At 37.6% G+C, this 14,908-nt stretch overlaps 1 pseudogene; it reads left to right on the top strand.

Annotated features, from left to right (window-relative positions):
• Nucleotides 1-9,267: 9,267 nt before the first annotated feature.
• Nucleotides 9,268-11,882, top strand: LOC139706930 (serine/threonine-protein kinase PLK4-like; annotated as a pseudogene).
• The last annotated feature ends 3,026 nt before the right edge of the window (nucleotides 11,883-14,908 follow it).

Below are 14,908 nucleotides of genomic sequence, written 5' to 3'. Positions count from 1 at the left end.
ATTCAAAACATTAGCAAAAGAAAATACAATCATTGTCAGATGAAGTCCTGATATATAAAAATAAAATAACTTAAAAAAAATTCCAAGCTGGGCATGGTGGCGAATGCCTGTAAACTTGGTTGGTTCTAGAGACTAAGGCATGAGAATTGCAAGCTCAAAGCCAGTCTCAGAAATTCTGCAAGATTAAGTCTCAAAAAAAAAAAAAAAAAAGAAAAGAAAGAGCTGGGGTTTGGCTCAATATTTAAGCACCTGTGGGTTCAATTCCTGATTTAAATAATAATACTAATAATAATTCTAAATGACATCATGATAAACACAATAAAAATTTGTAACTGAACTTTTTTCTTGGTGGTACTGGGGATTAAACCCAGGGCCTTGTGAATGTGAGGCCAGCACTCTACCAACTGAGTTATATTCCCAACCCTATAACTGAACATCTTACTAGACTCTAGCTTCCTTCTGTGACTTTTGTGATTTTGCTATTCCTTCTCTTATTCTATACTTTCTGCAAAAAATTTCTTCAGAAATGAAAAACTCACTCCTTCCACAAATTACCTTCATAAAGGAAAATTTCTGGACATCTTCACCCCTTTGGTAAGGATTGTCAAGTCTTCTATTATGAGTTAAAAACTCTATCCTGTTCTTTAATTTGATACTTCTGCCTGTTTTTCTGTCCTTTTGTTTAAAATTGTGATTTATAAGTGTATAGTTACAATTATGGTTTACATTGCTTCCTTGCCTTAGAACAAATAAGCCTTTTGCACACTTATCTCTAAACCCCAATACTCATGCTTTGATTTTTCTTTGTGTTCAGCTACATCACCAAGGTGGTTACAGGTCTTAATGCAAGCAGTTTCTGTTTGATCTGGTCCTGGCTTCCTCCCTCCCATGTATGGTGTCCAAATTTTTTTGTGCTTGGTGAGACTTTTAGTGACGTTACATCTCATATACCAGTTTTGATGTAATGCGATGTCTTTTTGCAAATGTGGTGGATGTGATAAGTAGATGTGATATTGGGACTTCATGGAGATAAGTGACTGCAGTGTCTACCTGTCCTGCTATGAGGTCTTCTTCATGGTATAAAAACATTGTCTTATCCCTTGTTTACAAAACTTGAATTGATGGAGTATACAAACCAAGCTTCATGTAGTTCTGATCTCAAAAGTTATGACCACTGCATTTCTACATTGTATAGAGCACTTGCTTTTTTTCAGGGCTACTTAACTTTAGAAAACTCTGAACAATTCTTTTATAACATATAAGTAAAGAAAACAGGGCTTGGGATGTGGCTCAAGAGGTAGTGCGCTCGCCTGGAGTGTGTGCGGCCTGGGTTCGATCCTCAGCACCACATACAAACAAAGATGTTGTGTCTGCCAAAAACTAAAAAAAAAAAAAAAAATCTCTCTCTCTCTAAAAAATAAATAAATAAATAAATATTTTTTAAAAAGGAAACAATGTTGGGCATGTTCAAATTTTCCAGAAAAATCTGAGAGCAATTATTAATGATTGACAGATAAGCAAACTGAGAATCCCAGAGTTAAGTGATATATCATAGTTTATAAAGTTACTAAGTGAGAAAAGCTAAGATTCAAATGAAATCTAGCTAAGGTTTTACACCTAAAAAATACTATAATATTCACAAAGTCTTACACCTAATACATTATGAGGCAAGGCTATTACTTTATTGGCTTCTCCATTTAATATTTTCATTTTAGAAACATTTTATTAGTAGAATTAATAGTATTTCTGATGATAAATATATAAGACAATATTCAACACCTTCAACATCCACAATGTTCAATAGAAACCATGTAGAGTTTTTATACCTTTATATCAGATTTTTAGAAAAAGTATTTATAATCTGATAGTTAAAATCATTTTTTAAATTGTACTACTATAAACATTGTTGTAGCTGCATTTTTGTAGTATGCTGTGATGCCATTCAGTATATGAATTGATAAAGAAAATGATCTTTTTATACAAAATAGGATAATGCTCATCATTAAAGAGAATGAAATCATGGCATATGCAAGTAAATGGATGGAGCTGAAGAATATTATGCTAAGTGAAGTAAGCCAATCCCCCAAACCAAATGCTGAATGTTTTCTCTGACATAAAATTTCTGATATGTAATGGAAATGAGGGAGAAGCATGGGAGGAATAGAAAAAACTATAGATAAGGCAGTGGGGAGGAAGGGGAAGAAAGGGAGCATGGGGATAGGAAAGTGATGGAATGAGATGGATGTCATTACCCTAATTACATATATGAAGACATGAATGGTGTGACTCTGTTGTGTACAAGAGATATGAAAAATTGTACTCTATTTGGGTAATATGAATTACAATGCATTCTACTGTGTTTTATAACAAATTAGAATAAAATCTAAAAATTATGTTATAAAAGATTGTGAGCAAATTCAGAGGAAATATAATAATTAAATACAAAAATTAAAAAAAAAAAACATGTTTATATATGTTGAAATGTTTTATATATTCCATTCTGGAGTTTGTAATACTCAAGGATAATTGTAACATATTATGAAAAAAAGAAAATACTTTTGAAGCAACTAAAATATATTCATTTATTAAAAAATAATATATTGTCTGATTTAAATCTATTCTTTGAGTGAGATAAAGAAAGACAGAATACAAAGAGTGATTAAGAAAGTAAAACAAAATAGGTAGAAGTGGAAAACTAAATATACAAATGAAGAAAGAAGTCTTAATGTACTAGAGAATCCATGCTAAAAATAAGAAAAGTAGTGAATGCATGATAAGACTGTGAGGAATGACAGATTATTTATCCTCTGATAAATCTCTGAAAACTTATGTTCTTGGGATAAAGATAACATATGAAACTATTTCTCACAAGTTTAGACACGATTTTGTAATTACTTATTCATGAAAGTTTATTAAATAATATCAAAAGTAGATACTTCCTGGAATTTTTCTCCAAGTCGATGAAATCTTATATATATTTTAGAATATGTATGTGCATGTGCACTCTAGAACACTATGTATAAATGTATATATGTTTTATCTAAGGTTAACTTTTATATGTATGTGAAATAATTTGATTCTTTTATATATTTCTAAATATAATGGTAAATGAAATATTTTTGTAGAAAATATAATGTGAGTGATCTGTTTATTTTAAAGTGTCTGAATTTTTTTTACATAACTGGCTTTGTAAAGCCAATCATTTCTATATTTTAAATAAAAGGTGTGTTTGAGGGAGCTGGGGATGTGGCTCAAGCAGTAGTGTGCTCACCTGGCATGCGCATGGCGTGGGTTCGATCCTCAGCACCACGTACAAATAAAGATGTTGTGTCCGCCAAAAACTAAAAAAAAATAAATATTAAAAAATCTCTCTCTCTCTCTCTCTAAAAAAAAGGGTGTGTTTGAATAAAAGCATTTTAAGAAAGCCTCCACTAAATGTTGAATAAAATTCCGTATTAAAGAGTATTTATTTTTTTTAGTAGAAAATGTTTCCCATGAAAAGAAGCAATGGATGTTAGCCCACCACAGTATGCTAAATCACCTTTCATATAAACCTATGGCAGGGATGCTAAGAAGATTATATTTCAATGGACAATGGATCTCAAACATCAAATAAAACTCTAGGCTTCATGAAACCAAAAGAAAAGATTTTACCAGCATTTTCTATTTACCACAAAGCCTTCTCTCAATGAAGTAGGCAGTCCTATGCTAAGTATTTGATAGCATACCCTTGGTGTCAACATTTCCTATCCTTCTATAACAATCACTGGAGGTCCAGATTTCCCCTCACAGTCAGAATTCTATTTTCTTCTATAGGGTATGCTCACAAAGCAAAACAAATAGGAGTTCATGGAAAAGGACTGTTTCACTCATATTTTCCTTACTGTCTTTTTTCTGGAAACAAACAGAAGGCATCTGTCTTCAAAATTGCTTTCACCATAGTTTACTACAATTTTCTAATCCCAATATTGAACTGCAGGAATCTCTTTTGTGGGAGCCAGTGTTGAGGGTCTTCTGCTGCCAAACAGAGGCCTCACAAGCCATGCGGAATGTGGATGATCCATGTCATGTCTTATGAGCTGCATGGCTTACATATTTGCTTTCCAAAGGAGTCAACCTGATGTGATCTAAAAGGTCCTGTATTATATAAATTATGATTTTCTTTGAAATTGGCCATCTTTATTCAGCTCAGCTCAGCTAGTGTGCTGCTCCTAGTGGTCTCTGCATTAATATTAGTGAAACACAAAAGAGCAGTGGGCCTCAACCATTATTTTTCACCTGTTTTAATCCAAATATTCTTCAGGACTACTTCAGGATTTTTTGTATAAAAAGCCCAACCATCTTAAATAGGTTAATATACCAGTGGATTAAAAGGCCCTATTCTTATAGCTTTATGACTCTAATTAGCTTGAATGCTTAAAATTGATTTAAGTTATAAACCATGCTGTTTTATGGCAGTAAATGGTATTGTATATGTGCATCAAATCACTGTATCAATGTGAAGTAAATGTATGGATACTTAGATCAAGACAGCAGAGGCATGGGTGAGAAATTCTACACATCAAGAAAGAACTGAAAGACCTGTGTTTGTGCCTGGAGCTGGGATTGTGACTCAATGGTAGAACACTTGCTTAACATGTTTGAGGCACAGGATTTCATCTAAGAACAAAATGAAATGTTTCACCCATTGTAGAAAAGCTATTACCTTCAATAAAGTGCTGCTTATAAATTTATTTCTTCTTTGTTATCCTGTGAGGAAATTACAACATATTAAAAATTCAGTTGTATGTTATCACCCAAAAGAATGATTGAATATCAGAGTTTTTCTTCCTATGCAAAAATCACCACCCTTACTGTTATTGTAGGAGAAATTAATAAACACAGAAAGCTTGGCTATTCTCACAAAGTTTATGTAAACATGTTACTCTAAATTAAATTTATATAATCAATTATGACTTGCTACCAATGCAGATGTCTTGTTACCATTTGGAACACATGAAGAGGTGATGAATTGATCGCTATTTCAGTTTCAAGAGAAACATTTCCTATAAGGGTGTCTGTATTTTGTCAAGAAGATAAAACAAGAACAGCAAGGACTTATTGATTCCTGATCCATGCAAAAATAAATGAGAAAGAAGGGTGATATCACTTAGAAAATGTACACAAGTTTATAAACCACTTTTAAAAAAATATATTAAAAATACATACAAAGAACTACAGATCCAGTTAAGAAAAAATCGGCTACTCCAGGTAATAAAACTACAGGAGATATCACAATATCAATACTTGAGAAATAGTGCCACTTGTTATCTGATCATATCACTCACTGAAACATTACCCAGGAGAGTCACAGCCAGTATAAACACTCCAAGAACCATTTAGAGCACACTATTCTTTAAGATCTCAGAAGTAAATGTTGCTAGAACTTACTGACATACTAAAATTGTTTATTATCACAAAGGTGAACCAATATATTCTGCTTTACATCTCTCTTGGCAGGCCAGAGAACAGGGTAAATTTATTATCTACAGCATCATAATGCTCACAAAGAACTCTGTATTATTCATAAGACTGCATATAAATTATATATATATATATATATATAAAAAAACATTTCTTTTCCAGTTTATAACATTGTTTTATACATATCAATACATTATGTTGTAGCCAGCAAAGTACATATTATTACTGACAGCTGTTGACATGATTCAATAAAGCCCCAAGGGGTTTCACCGATAATCCTAAATCACAACTACTTTTCCAAATAAAAAGCCACTTCTATCTCTCACAATATTTAGAGGAGGTTTGCAGAAATGTCAGTGGTTCATAAGGAAGAAACTTGGGCAGAAGCCCCAAGAAACCAGTGTAATTTTCTAAGTTTAGTGGGGAGGAGAGGAGGTCTTGTATATTAAAAAAAAAATAAGCCCTCTGTAGAAAATGGAGTCTCTCATGTGAAGATTAATAAGTCTAATTTTGGAAAGAGAGTTTCTGTCAGACTTTGCTAGTATTTTATTTGGTTTCTTATCTTTCTCTTCCTGTGTCAGATGGTGAAGTGCCTAATTTTAAACCACATTTTGAGATGAATGTCCTTAAAAAAGTTTAGAGATTTTTCTATTGACTTTGAATTCCTCTGCAGTTTTCAATTTTGCAACTCATATTAAAATAGGCAGACTGCATAACCAAATGTTATTCGGATGTCTTCAAATAAATTTAATAATTTCTTTTTTTTATTCCATGTACAAAGGAATAATTTAATTACAATGAATAAAAGTTGAGAGTAGTTGGTTCTTTTCATAAAGCAAATTTTTTTAGACATCAAGAACTCCATGAATACAATTTTGAGCTGAAATATGGGTGGACTCCTCCTGCCCCGCCTGGCCCCAGCGCACCTCTGGCACACATGTCCACCCAGAAAGTTAAGTCATGGGGGAGCGAGATTGGCGCCTCTGAGGCCCTGGCTCTGGCTCCCCGCCCCAGGCTCCCGCCCCCACCGCTGCTGGCCAGGCTCCCGCCCCCACCGCTGCTGGCCTGGCTCCCATCCGCGGACTGGCCTGCTCTGCCAGAGCCTCCGCCGCCCTGCCCGCTGCAGCTCCTTCCTGTCAGGCCCTGTAGTGTGGCGCCCCTGTCTCTGCCCCTGGCGCGGACAAGGGCGGCCGCCTGCGGGGCGGGGCTCCCCTCCTCCTCCTTCTCCTCCTAGAGGCTCAGCCGGGGGTTGCCTCTGACACTCCGCTTCACCTTCACACACCCCCAGCACTTCCCGAGTCCTGCCTCCCCTGGCTGCCCTGGGGAGAGCTGGAGCCTAGGCTGTCTCCAACCCCGCACCAGTCTGGGCGGCAGGCGCTCGCTTCTCCAGTGGGGGCCGCGCCTGCGCCCCTCCGCCCCCCGCCTCGGCGCTCACCTCTGGCCTGCACCGGGGGCTGCAGCCTCCCCCCGCCTCGCGCTCCGGGACTCGTCTCCGGAGTTCTCCCGAGGCGCTGGAGGCCTCCTTTCTCTCCCGCGACTCCGCTTCTCCCCCACCGCTTCCCGCCCTCCCCACCCCAAACCGCATCTCCCGAGCTCCAAGGCGCCTCCAGGATGCAGCTCCCCTTTTCCGCACACTCGGGCAGCGGTGCCCGCACCCAGAAACAGCCCTCTTGGGGGCGCTCGGCTCCTCGGGGCTCCGTGTGGGCACTCACAGCCCGGGGTGGGGACCTGGAGCCCCTGCCTACCTCCCACCCACCCTCGAAGCCCCTGAGGAAGGCGCGGTGACTGGCTCCTGTCATTGGTCCTTCAGGTGCTGGCTGCCCAGGGCGCTGACCTTCGCTGCCAAAGCTGTAGCTGAGGCTGCCGCCGCCAAGTTCCCTTGTTATAACTCCTCCTGTTAGCAACTCCTCCTGCTCCACCCCTCCCCCTCCTCCTCCTCCACTCTTCTTCCTCCTTCTCCTCCTCCTCCCACTCCTCCTCCTCCCCTCCTCCTCTTCCTCCTCTCCCTGCTCCACCCTCCCCCTCCTCCTCCTCATCTCAGCATGAGAGAGTTGGACCGCACCAGCTCTGGAGCAGAGGAGGGGGCTAAGGAGCAAGGCCGTCCCTCCCTCCTCCTCCCCAACAGTGACCGCTGCCAAGTCCTGTCACTGGGGAAAGGACAGGGCGGAGGAGGGGACAAAGGTGGATTGAGGAAAAAAAAAAAAAGAAATATGGGTGGAGGGCATAGGAGGTGGAGAGGTGGGGCAATTCTCCCTGGGCCATGGAAGTTTTTCAGTATCTCTCCACCAAATTAAAAGTAATAAAAATTAAGAAAAAAAACTTATAAGGAGAAAAAGAACTTCTGAAGCCATCAACATTTTTCTTTTTCTTTAGTCTCCACCTTAGAACCTAAAATATTTTATGCTGCTATCATCATCCAATGATGGTTCTGCAGGCTTATGGGGGAAAGGCATTTTCAAATTTTTAAAAATCTTTCTGGATGATTTGCACTTATTATTTTATTAATTATGATTTCTTTGTATTCTATCCTAAATATGATTTTAATATTGTCAATTTTCCTTATGTGTCTCAACAAATCATTTTTTCCTCCATTAAAATCATTAGTATTCATTCAACAAATTCTTTTTTGTTATTTAAAAAAATTATATTTTCCATAATGTCTAGAGGCAGGACTAAGATATTTGGCTTTCATAATTGTGCTAATATTCACACCAAATTTATAAGGTAGTGGGAGAATATTTTCACAATTAAAGGCATATATGTCTATAAATATTTTTCTATAGTTCAATACAGTTTACTAAGAGAGTCAACAAAATTTTAATGAAGAAAAAATAAATCACTGTCTATAAGATGACTGCTGTTTTTCATACAACCTCTGCACATCATGTGATTGAAACCTGGCATCCAGCCTATAGTGAATAAATTAACTAATTATCTGTCACTAATTAACTCATTCTAAAACTTATTAGCTCATATTTGGGATGGTCGTCAATTTAGGCTCAGTTCACCTGGAATCTTTGCTGCATATGATTAGGTGATGGTTGGTAAATACAATGAACTTTAGAATATAATTTGGCTGCCAATAAAACACCCTGATGTTTTTTCCCCAAATAACTCATGATTAAAAAAGTATTGTGGGCTTGTTTTCATGGAGGTACCAGTGTTCTGAAAGCAAAAACGAAAACATTCAAATGTTTCTTGACCAGATACCTGACTAATACTCTTTCATAGCAAACAGTATTACATAATTCATAAGAATGAACAACTGGATAGTGGCTTTGCAGGTTTTTTAGGAAGGCAGGTGAGTGCCCAATGCCTGGGATCCATGTGACTTACCTGGAAACCTGACAAGCACCAAGTTGATCTTTCTTTGTGCAAGGCTGCCAATCATGAGGCCACTGCAGATATTTGTGACCAGTCAACTACTGAGCCGAGTGCCCAGCTGGGTTTGACACATTTCTGAGCTGACTCAATTCTTCTGAAATGATTCCTGTTTTCTGCCTCCAGCCAGAAAGTCATCTCAAAATATTGATTAATTTCAGAAGGAGGAAAATAAGGTTCTACCACCAGTCTCGCTTGAACAGCCACCAGCAGGAGTATTTCAAAATGGGAGTGCAGAGGCACCGCCCAAGCCTCGGATGGTGTCGAGGAATTCCTTCGGTGGCTTTAGCGTCGTCGCCCGGAGCGGCGGCCTAGAAGGTAGAGCCTGATGGGCACCACGACCGGCTGGCTGCCTGGAGCTCCACCTCGAAGGGACTGTGAAAAGGGACCTGACCCCGGGAGCGCCAGCCCGGGCCTGAGAATATGGCGACCTGCATCGGCGAGAAGAGCGAGGATTTTAAAGTCGGAAATCTGCTCGGTAAGGGATCATTTGCTGGTGTCTACAGAGCTGAGTCCATTCACACTGGTTTGGAAGTTGCAATCAAAATGATAGATAAAAAAGCCATGTACAAAGCTGGGATGGTACAGCGAGTCCAAAATGAGGTGAAAATACATTGTCAATTGAAACATCCCTCTATCTTGGAGCTATATAACTATTTTGAAGATAACACTTATGTGTACCTGGTATTAGAAATGTGTCATAATGGTGAAATGAACAGATACCTAAAGAATAGAATGAAACCTTTCTCAGAAAATGAAGCTCGACACTTCATGCACCAGATCATCACAGGAATGTTGTATCTTCATTCTCATGGCATATTACACCGGGACCTCACACTTTCTAACCTCTTACTTACTCGTAATATGAATATCAAGATTGCCGATTTTGGGCTGGCAACTCAATTGACAATGCCACATGAAAAGCACTATACATTATATGGAACTCCTAATTACATTTCACCAGAAATTGCAACTCGAAGTGCCCATGGACTTGAATCTGATGTTTGGTCCTTGGGCTGCATGTTTTATACATTACTAATTGGGAGACCACCTTTTGACACTGACACAGTCAAGAACACATTAAATAAAGTTGTATTGGCAGATTATGAAATGCCAACGTTTTTGTCAAGAGAGGCCAAGGATCTTATTCACCAGCTACTTCGTAGAAATCCAGCAGATCGTTTAAGTCTGTCTTCAATATTGGACCATCCTTTTATGTCCCAAAATTCTTCAACAAAAAGTAAAGATTTAGGAACTGTAGAAGACTCAATTGATAGTGGACATGCCACAATTTCTACTGCAGTTACGGCTTCTTCCAGTACCAGTGTAAGTAGTAGTTTACTTGACAGAAGACGACTCTTGATTGGCCAGCCACTTCCAAATAAAATGACTGTATTTCCAAAGCATAAAAATTCAAGTGACTTTTCTTCAGGAGATGGAAGCAGTTTTTGTACTCAGTGGGGAAATCAAGCACATGAAACCAGTAACAGTGGAAGAGGAAGAGTAATTCAAGATGCAGAAGAAAGGCCTCATTCTTGATACCTCCGTAGAGCCCATTCCTCTGATAGATCTGGCACTTCTAATAGTCAATCTCGAGCAAAAACATATACAATGGAACGATGTCACTCAGCAGAAACACTTTCAAAGTCCAAAAGATCAGGAATAGAAGAAAATGAAGACCGATATCCACCCACAAATAGCAATGTCAATATTTTTCATTTCTTTAAAGAAAAGACATCTCATAGTTCTGGATCTTTTGAAAGACCTGATAACAACCAAGCACTTTCAAATCATCTTTGTCCAGGAAAAAGTCCTTTTCCATTTTCAGACCAGACACCTCAAACTGAAATTGTACAACAGTGGTTTGGAAATCTGCAAATGAATGATCCTCTTTCAGAACAAATCAAGACTAGGGGTATGGAGTCAACAGTGGGATATCAGAAACACACACTGCGAAGCATTACGTCTCCTTTGATTGCTCACAGGTTAAAACCAATCAGACAGAAAACTAAAAAGGCTGTGGTGAGCATACTTGATTCAGAGGAGGTGTGTGTGGAGCTTCTAAAGGAATATGCATCTCAAGAATATGTGAAAGAAGTACTTCAAATATCTAGTGATGGGAATATGATCACTATATATTATCCAAATGATGGAAGAGGCTTTCCTCTTGCTGATAAACCGACCTTACCTACTGATAACATCAGTAGGTACAACTTTGACAATTTACCAGAAAAATACTGGCGAAAATATCAATATGCTTCCAGATTTGTACAGCTTGTAAGATCTAAATCTCCCCAAATCACTTATTTTACAAGATACGCTAAATGTATTTTGATGGAGAATTCTCCTGATGCTGATTTTGAGGTTTGGTTTTATGATGGAGCAAAAATACACAAAACAGAAGATTTAATTCAAGTAATTGAAAAGACTGGGAAATCTTACACTTTAAAGGATGAAAATCAAATTCATAGCTTAAAAGAGGAAATAAAAATATACATGGACCATGCTAATGAGGCTCATCGTATTTGTTTAGCACTGGAATCTGTAATTTCAGGAGAGTAAAAGAAGAGTGGGAGTGCTCCCTTTTTCCCAATAATTGTGGGAAGAAAACCTGGTAATACTAGTTCACCTAAGGCCCTGTCAACACCTCCTTGTGTGGATCCAAACTACGCAATAAGAGATGCACCATCTTTGGGTAGATTGATCATGAATAGTGCTACTACTCCAACCCAGGCACCCATACTTAATCCTTCTATAGTTACAGCTGAAGACTTGGCCATACCACTACAGCTTCAGGAACAAACGTCTCTTCGAATAATCTAAAAGATTGTCTTCCTACATCAGCACAACTTTTGAAGTCTGTTTTTGTGAAAAATGTTGGTTGGGCTACACAGTTAACTAGTGAAGCTGTGTGGGTTCAGTTTAATGATGGGTCCCAGCTGGTTGTCCAGGCAGGAGTATCTTCTATCAGTTACACATCACCAAATGGTCAAACAACTAGAAACAGGGTCTCACTGAGTTGCTTAGGCCCTTGCTAAGTTGCTGAGGCTGGCTTTGAACTCATGATCCTCCTGCCTTATCCTCTCCAGTCACTGGGATTACAGGCATGTGCCACCATGCCTGGCTAATTATCCTACTTTAAGAAGAAAAAAAAATGGGTATGGAGACAATGAAAAATTACCGGAATACATCAAACAGAAATTACAGTGTTTTTCTTCCATCCTGTTGATGTTTTCTAATGCAACTCCTGGTTTTCATTGATTGAAAAGATACCTACATTTAATAAATAACTTTTTGGTTGGCTTTCAAGTAAAGTGACTTTTTATTTAATATAACTTCTTCAGAAAGCCTATTAAAGAGAATTTTAATCTGTACAGTAAAGGATGTGTACTAAGAGAAAACTGAATGAAATTAGAGTCGACAAATAATTGGTCGCAGAGTACAATAGGATGCCTAACTTTGCTCTGAAAACATACCCTCAAGCTTACTGAGTATATTTGTATTGAATGTTTTTTTAAAAGCAAAAATATAAATGGTGTGTGGTGTATTCATGCTTTTATTGTTTCTCTACTTCCCAGACATGTTGAGAATCATGGACAAAATATGCTGTAGTTTGGAATTTTTGAACATGTAAATAAAATGTATTTGTTATAAGTAACATATGTAAACATGTATAGTTGTTTTATATTTATTTTTGTAGACCCAACATCAAGCAGTTACACTTTTTTCTCAGCAGCACATGGATCCTTCTCAAAAATAGATCATATATTATGTCACAGGGAAACTCTTAGACAATATAAAGGAGTAGAGATAATACCATGCATCCTATCTGATCATAATGGAATGGAACTGAAAATCAACGATAAAAGAAGGAAGGAAAAAGAATACATCACTTGGAGAATGAACAATAGGTTACTGAATGATCAATGGGTTATAGAAGACATCAAGGAGGAAATTAAAAAAAATTCTTAGAGATTAATGAAAACACAGACACAACATATCGGACTCTATGGGACACATTGAAAGCAGTTCTAAGAGGAAAATTCATTGCTTGGAGTTCATTCCTTAAAAAAAGAAAAAAAACAACAAATAAATGATCTCATACTTCATCTCGAAATCCTAGAAAAAGAAGAGCAAAACAGCGGCAAAAGAAGTAGAAGGCAAGAAATAATTAAAATCAGAGCTGAAATTAATGAAATCGAAACAAAAGAAACAATTGAAAAAATTGACAAAACTAAAAGTTGGTTCTTTGAAAAAATAAACAAAATTGACAGACCCTTAGCCATGCTAGTGAAGAGAAGAAGAGAGAGAACTCAAATTACTAGCATACAGGATGAAAAAGGCAATATCACAACAGACACTTCAGATATACAGAAGATAATAAAAAATTATTTTGAATCCTTATACTCCAATAAATTAGAAGATAGTGAAGGCATCGATAAATTTCTAAAGTCATATGATCTGCCCAGATTGAGTCAGGAGGATATAGACAACCTAAACAGACCAATATCAATTGAGGAAATAGAAGAAACCATCAAAAGACTACCAACTAAGAAAAGCCCAGGACCGGATGGGTATACAGCAGAGTTTTACAAAACCTTTAAAGAGGAACTAATACCAATACTTTTCAAGCTACTTCAGGAAATAGAAAAAGAGGGAGAACTTCCAAATTCATTCTCCGAGGCCAACATCACCCTGATACCTAAAGCAGACAAAGACACTTCAAAGAAAGAAAACTACAGACCAATATCTCTAATGAACCTAGATGCAAAAATCCTCAATAAAATTCTGGCGAATTGGATACAAAAACATATCAAAAAAATTGTGCACCATGATCAAGTAGGATTCATCCCTGGGATGCAAGGCTGGTTTAATATACGGAAATCAATAAATGTTATTCACCACATCAATAGACTTAAAAATAAGAACCATATGATCATCTCGATAGATGCGGAAAAAGCATTCAACAAAGTACAGCATCCCTTTATGTTCAAAACTCTAGAAAAATTAGGGATAACAGGAACATACCTCAATATTGTAAAAGCAATCTATGCTAAGCCTCAGGCTAGCATCATTCTGAATGGAGAAAAATTGAAGGCATTCCCTCTAAAATCTGGAACAAGACAGGGATGCCCTCTCTCACCACTTCTGTTCAACATAGTTCTCAAAACACTGGCCAGAGCAATTAGCCAGATGAAAGAAATTAAAGGCATCAAAATAGGAAAAGAAGAACTTAAATTATCACTATTTGCAGATGACATGATTCTATACCTAGCAGACCCAAAAGGGTCTACAAAGAAACTATTAGAGCTAATAAATGAATTCAGCAAATTGGCAGGATATGAAATCAACACGCATAAATCAAAGGCATTCCTGTATATCAGCAACAAATCCTCTGAAATGGAAATGAGGACAACCCCTCCATTCACAATATCTTCAAAAAAAATAAAATACTTGGGAATCAACCTAACAAAAGAGGTGAAAGACTTATACAATGAAAACTACAGAACCCTAAAGAGAGAAATAGAAGATCTTAGAAGATGGAAAAATATACCCTGTTCATGGATAGGCAGAACCAACATCATCAAAATGGCGATATTACCAAAAGTTCTGTATAGGTTTAATGCAATGCCAATCAAAATCCCAACGGCATTTCTTGTAGAAATAGAGAAAGCAATCATGAAATTCATATGGAAAAATAAACGACCCAGAATAGCAAAAACAATGCTAAGCAGGAAGTGTGAATCAGGCGGTATAGCGATACCAGACTTCAAACTATACTACAGAGCAATAGTAACAAAAACAGCATGGTACTGGTACCAAAACAGGCAGGTGGACCAATGGTACAGAATAGAGGACACAGAAACCAATCCACAAAACTACAACTACCTTATATTTGATAAAGGGGCTAAAAGCATGCAATGGAGGAAGGATAGCATCTTCAACAAATGGTGCTGGGAAAACTGGAAATCCATATGCAACAAAATGAAACTGAATCCCTTTCTCTCGCCATGCACAAAAGTTAATTCAAAATGGATCAAGGAGCTTGATATCAAATCAGAGA

The sequence above is a fragment of the Marmota flaviventris genome, chromosome 9 (assembly GCF_047511675.1).
Source record: "Marmota flaviventris isolate mMarFla1 chromosome 9, mMarFla1.hap1, whole genome shotgun sequence".
In the NCBI taxonomy this organism is placed as follows: domain Eukaryota; kingdom Metazoa; phylum Chordata; class Mammalia; order Rodentia; family Sciuridae; genus Marmota; species Marmota flaviventris.
Note: the sequence above shows the minus strand (reverse complement) of the source record. Positions and strands in the feature narration are given on the sequence as shown.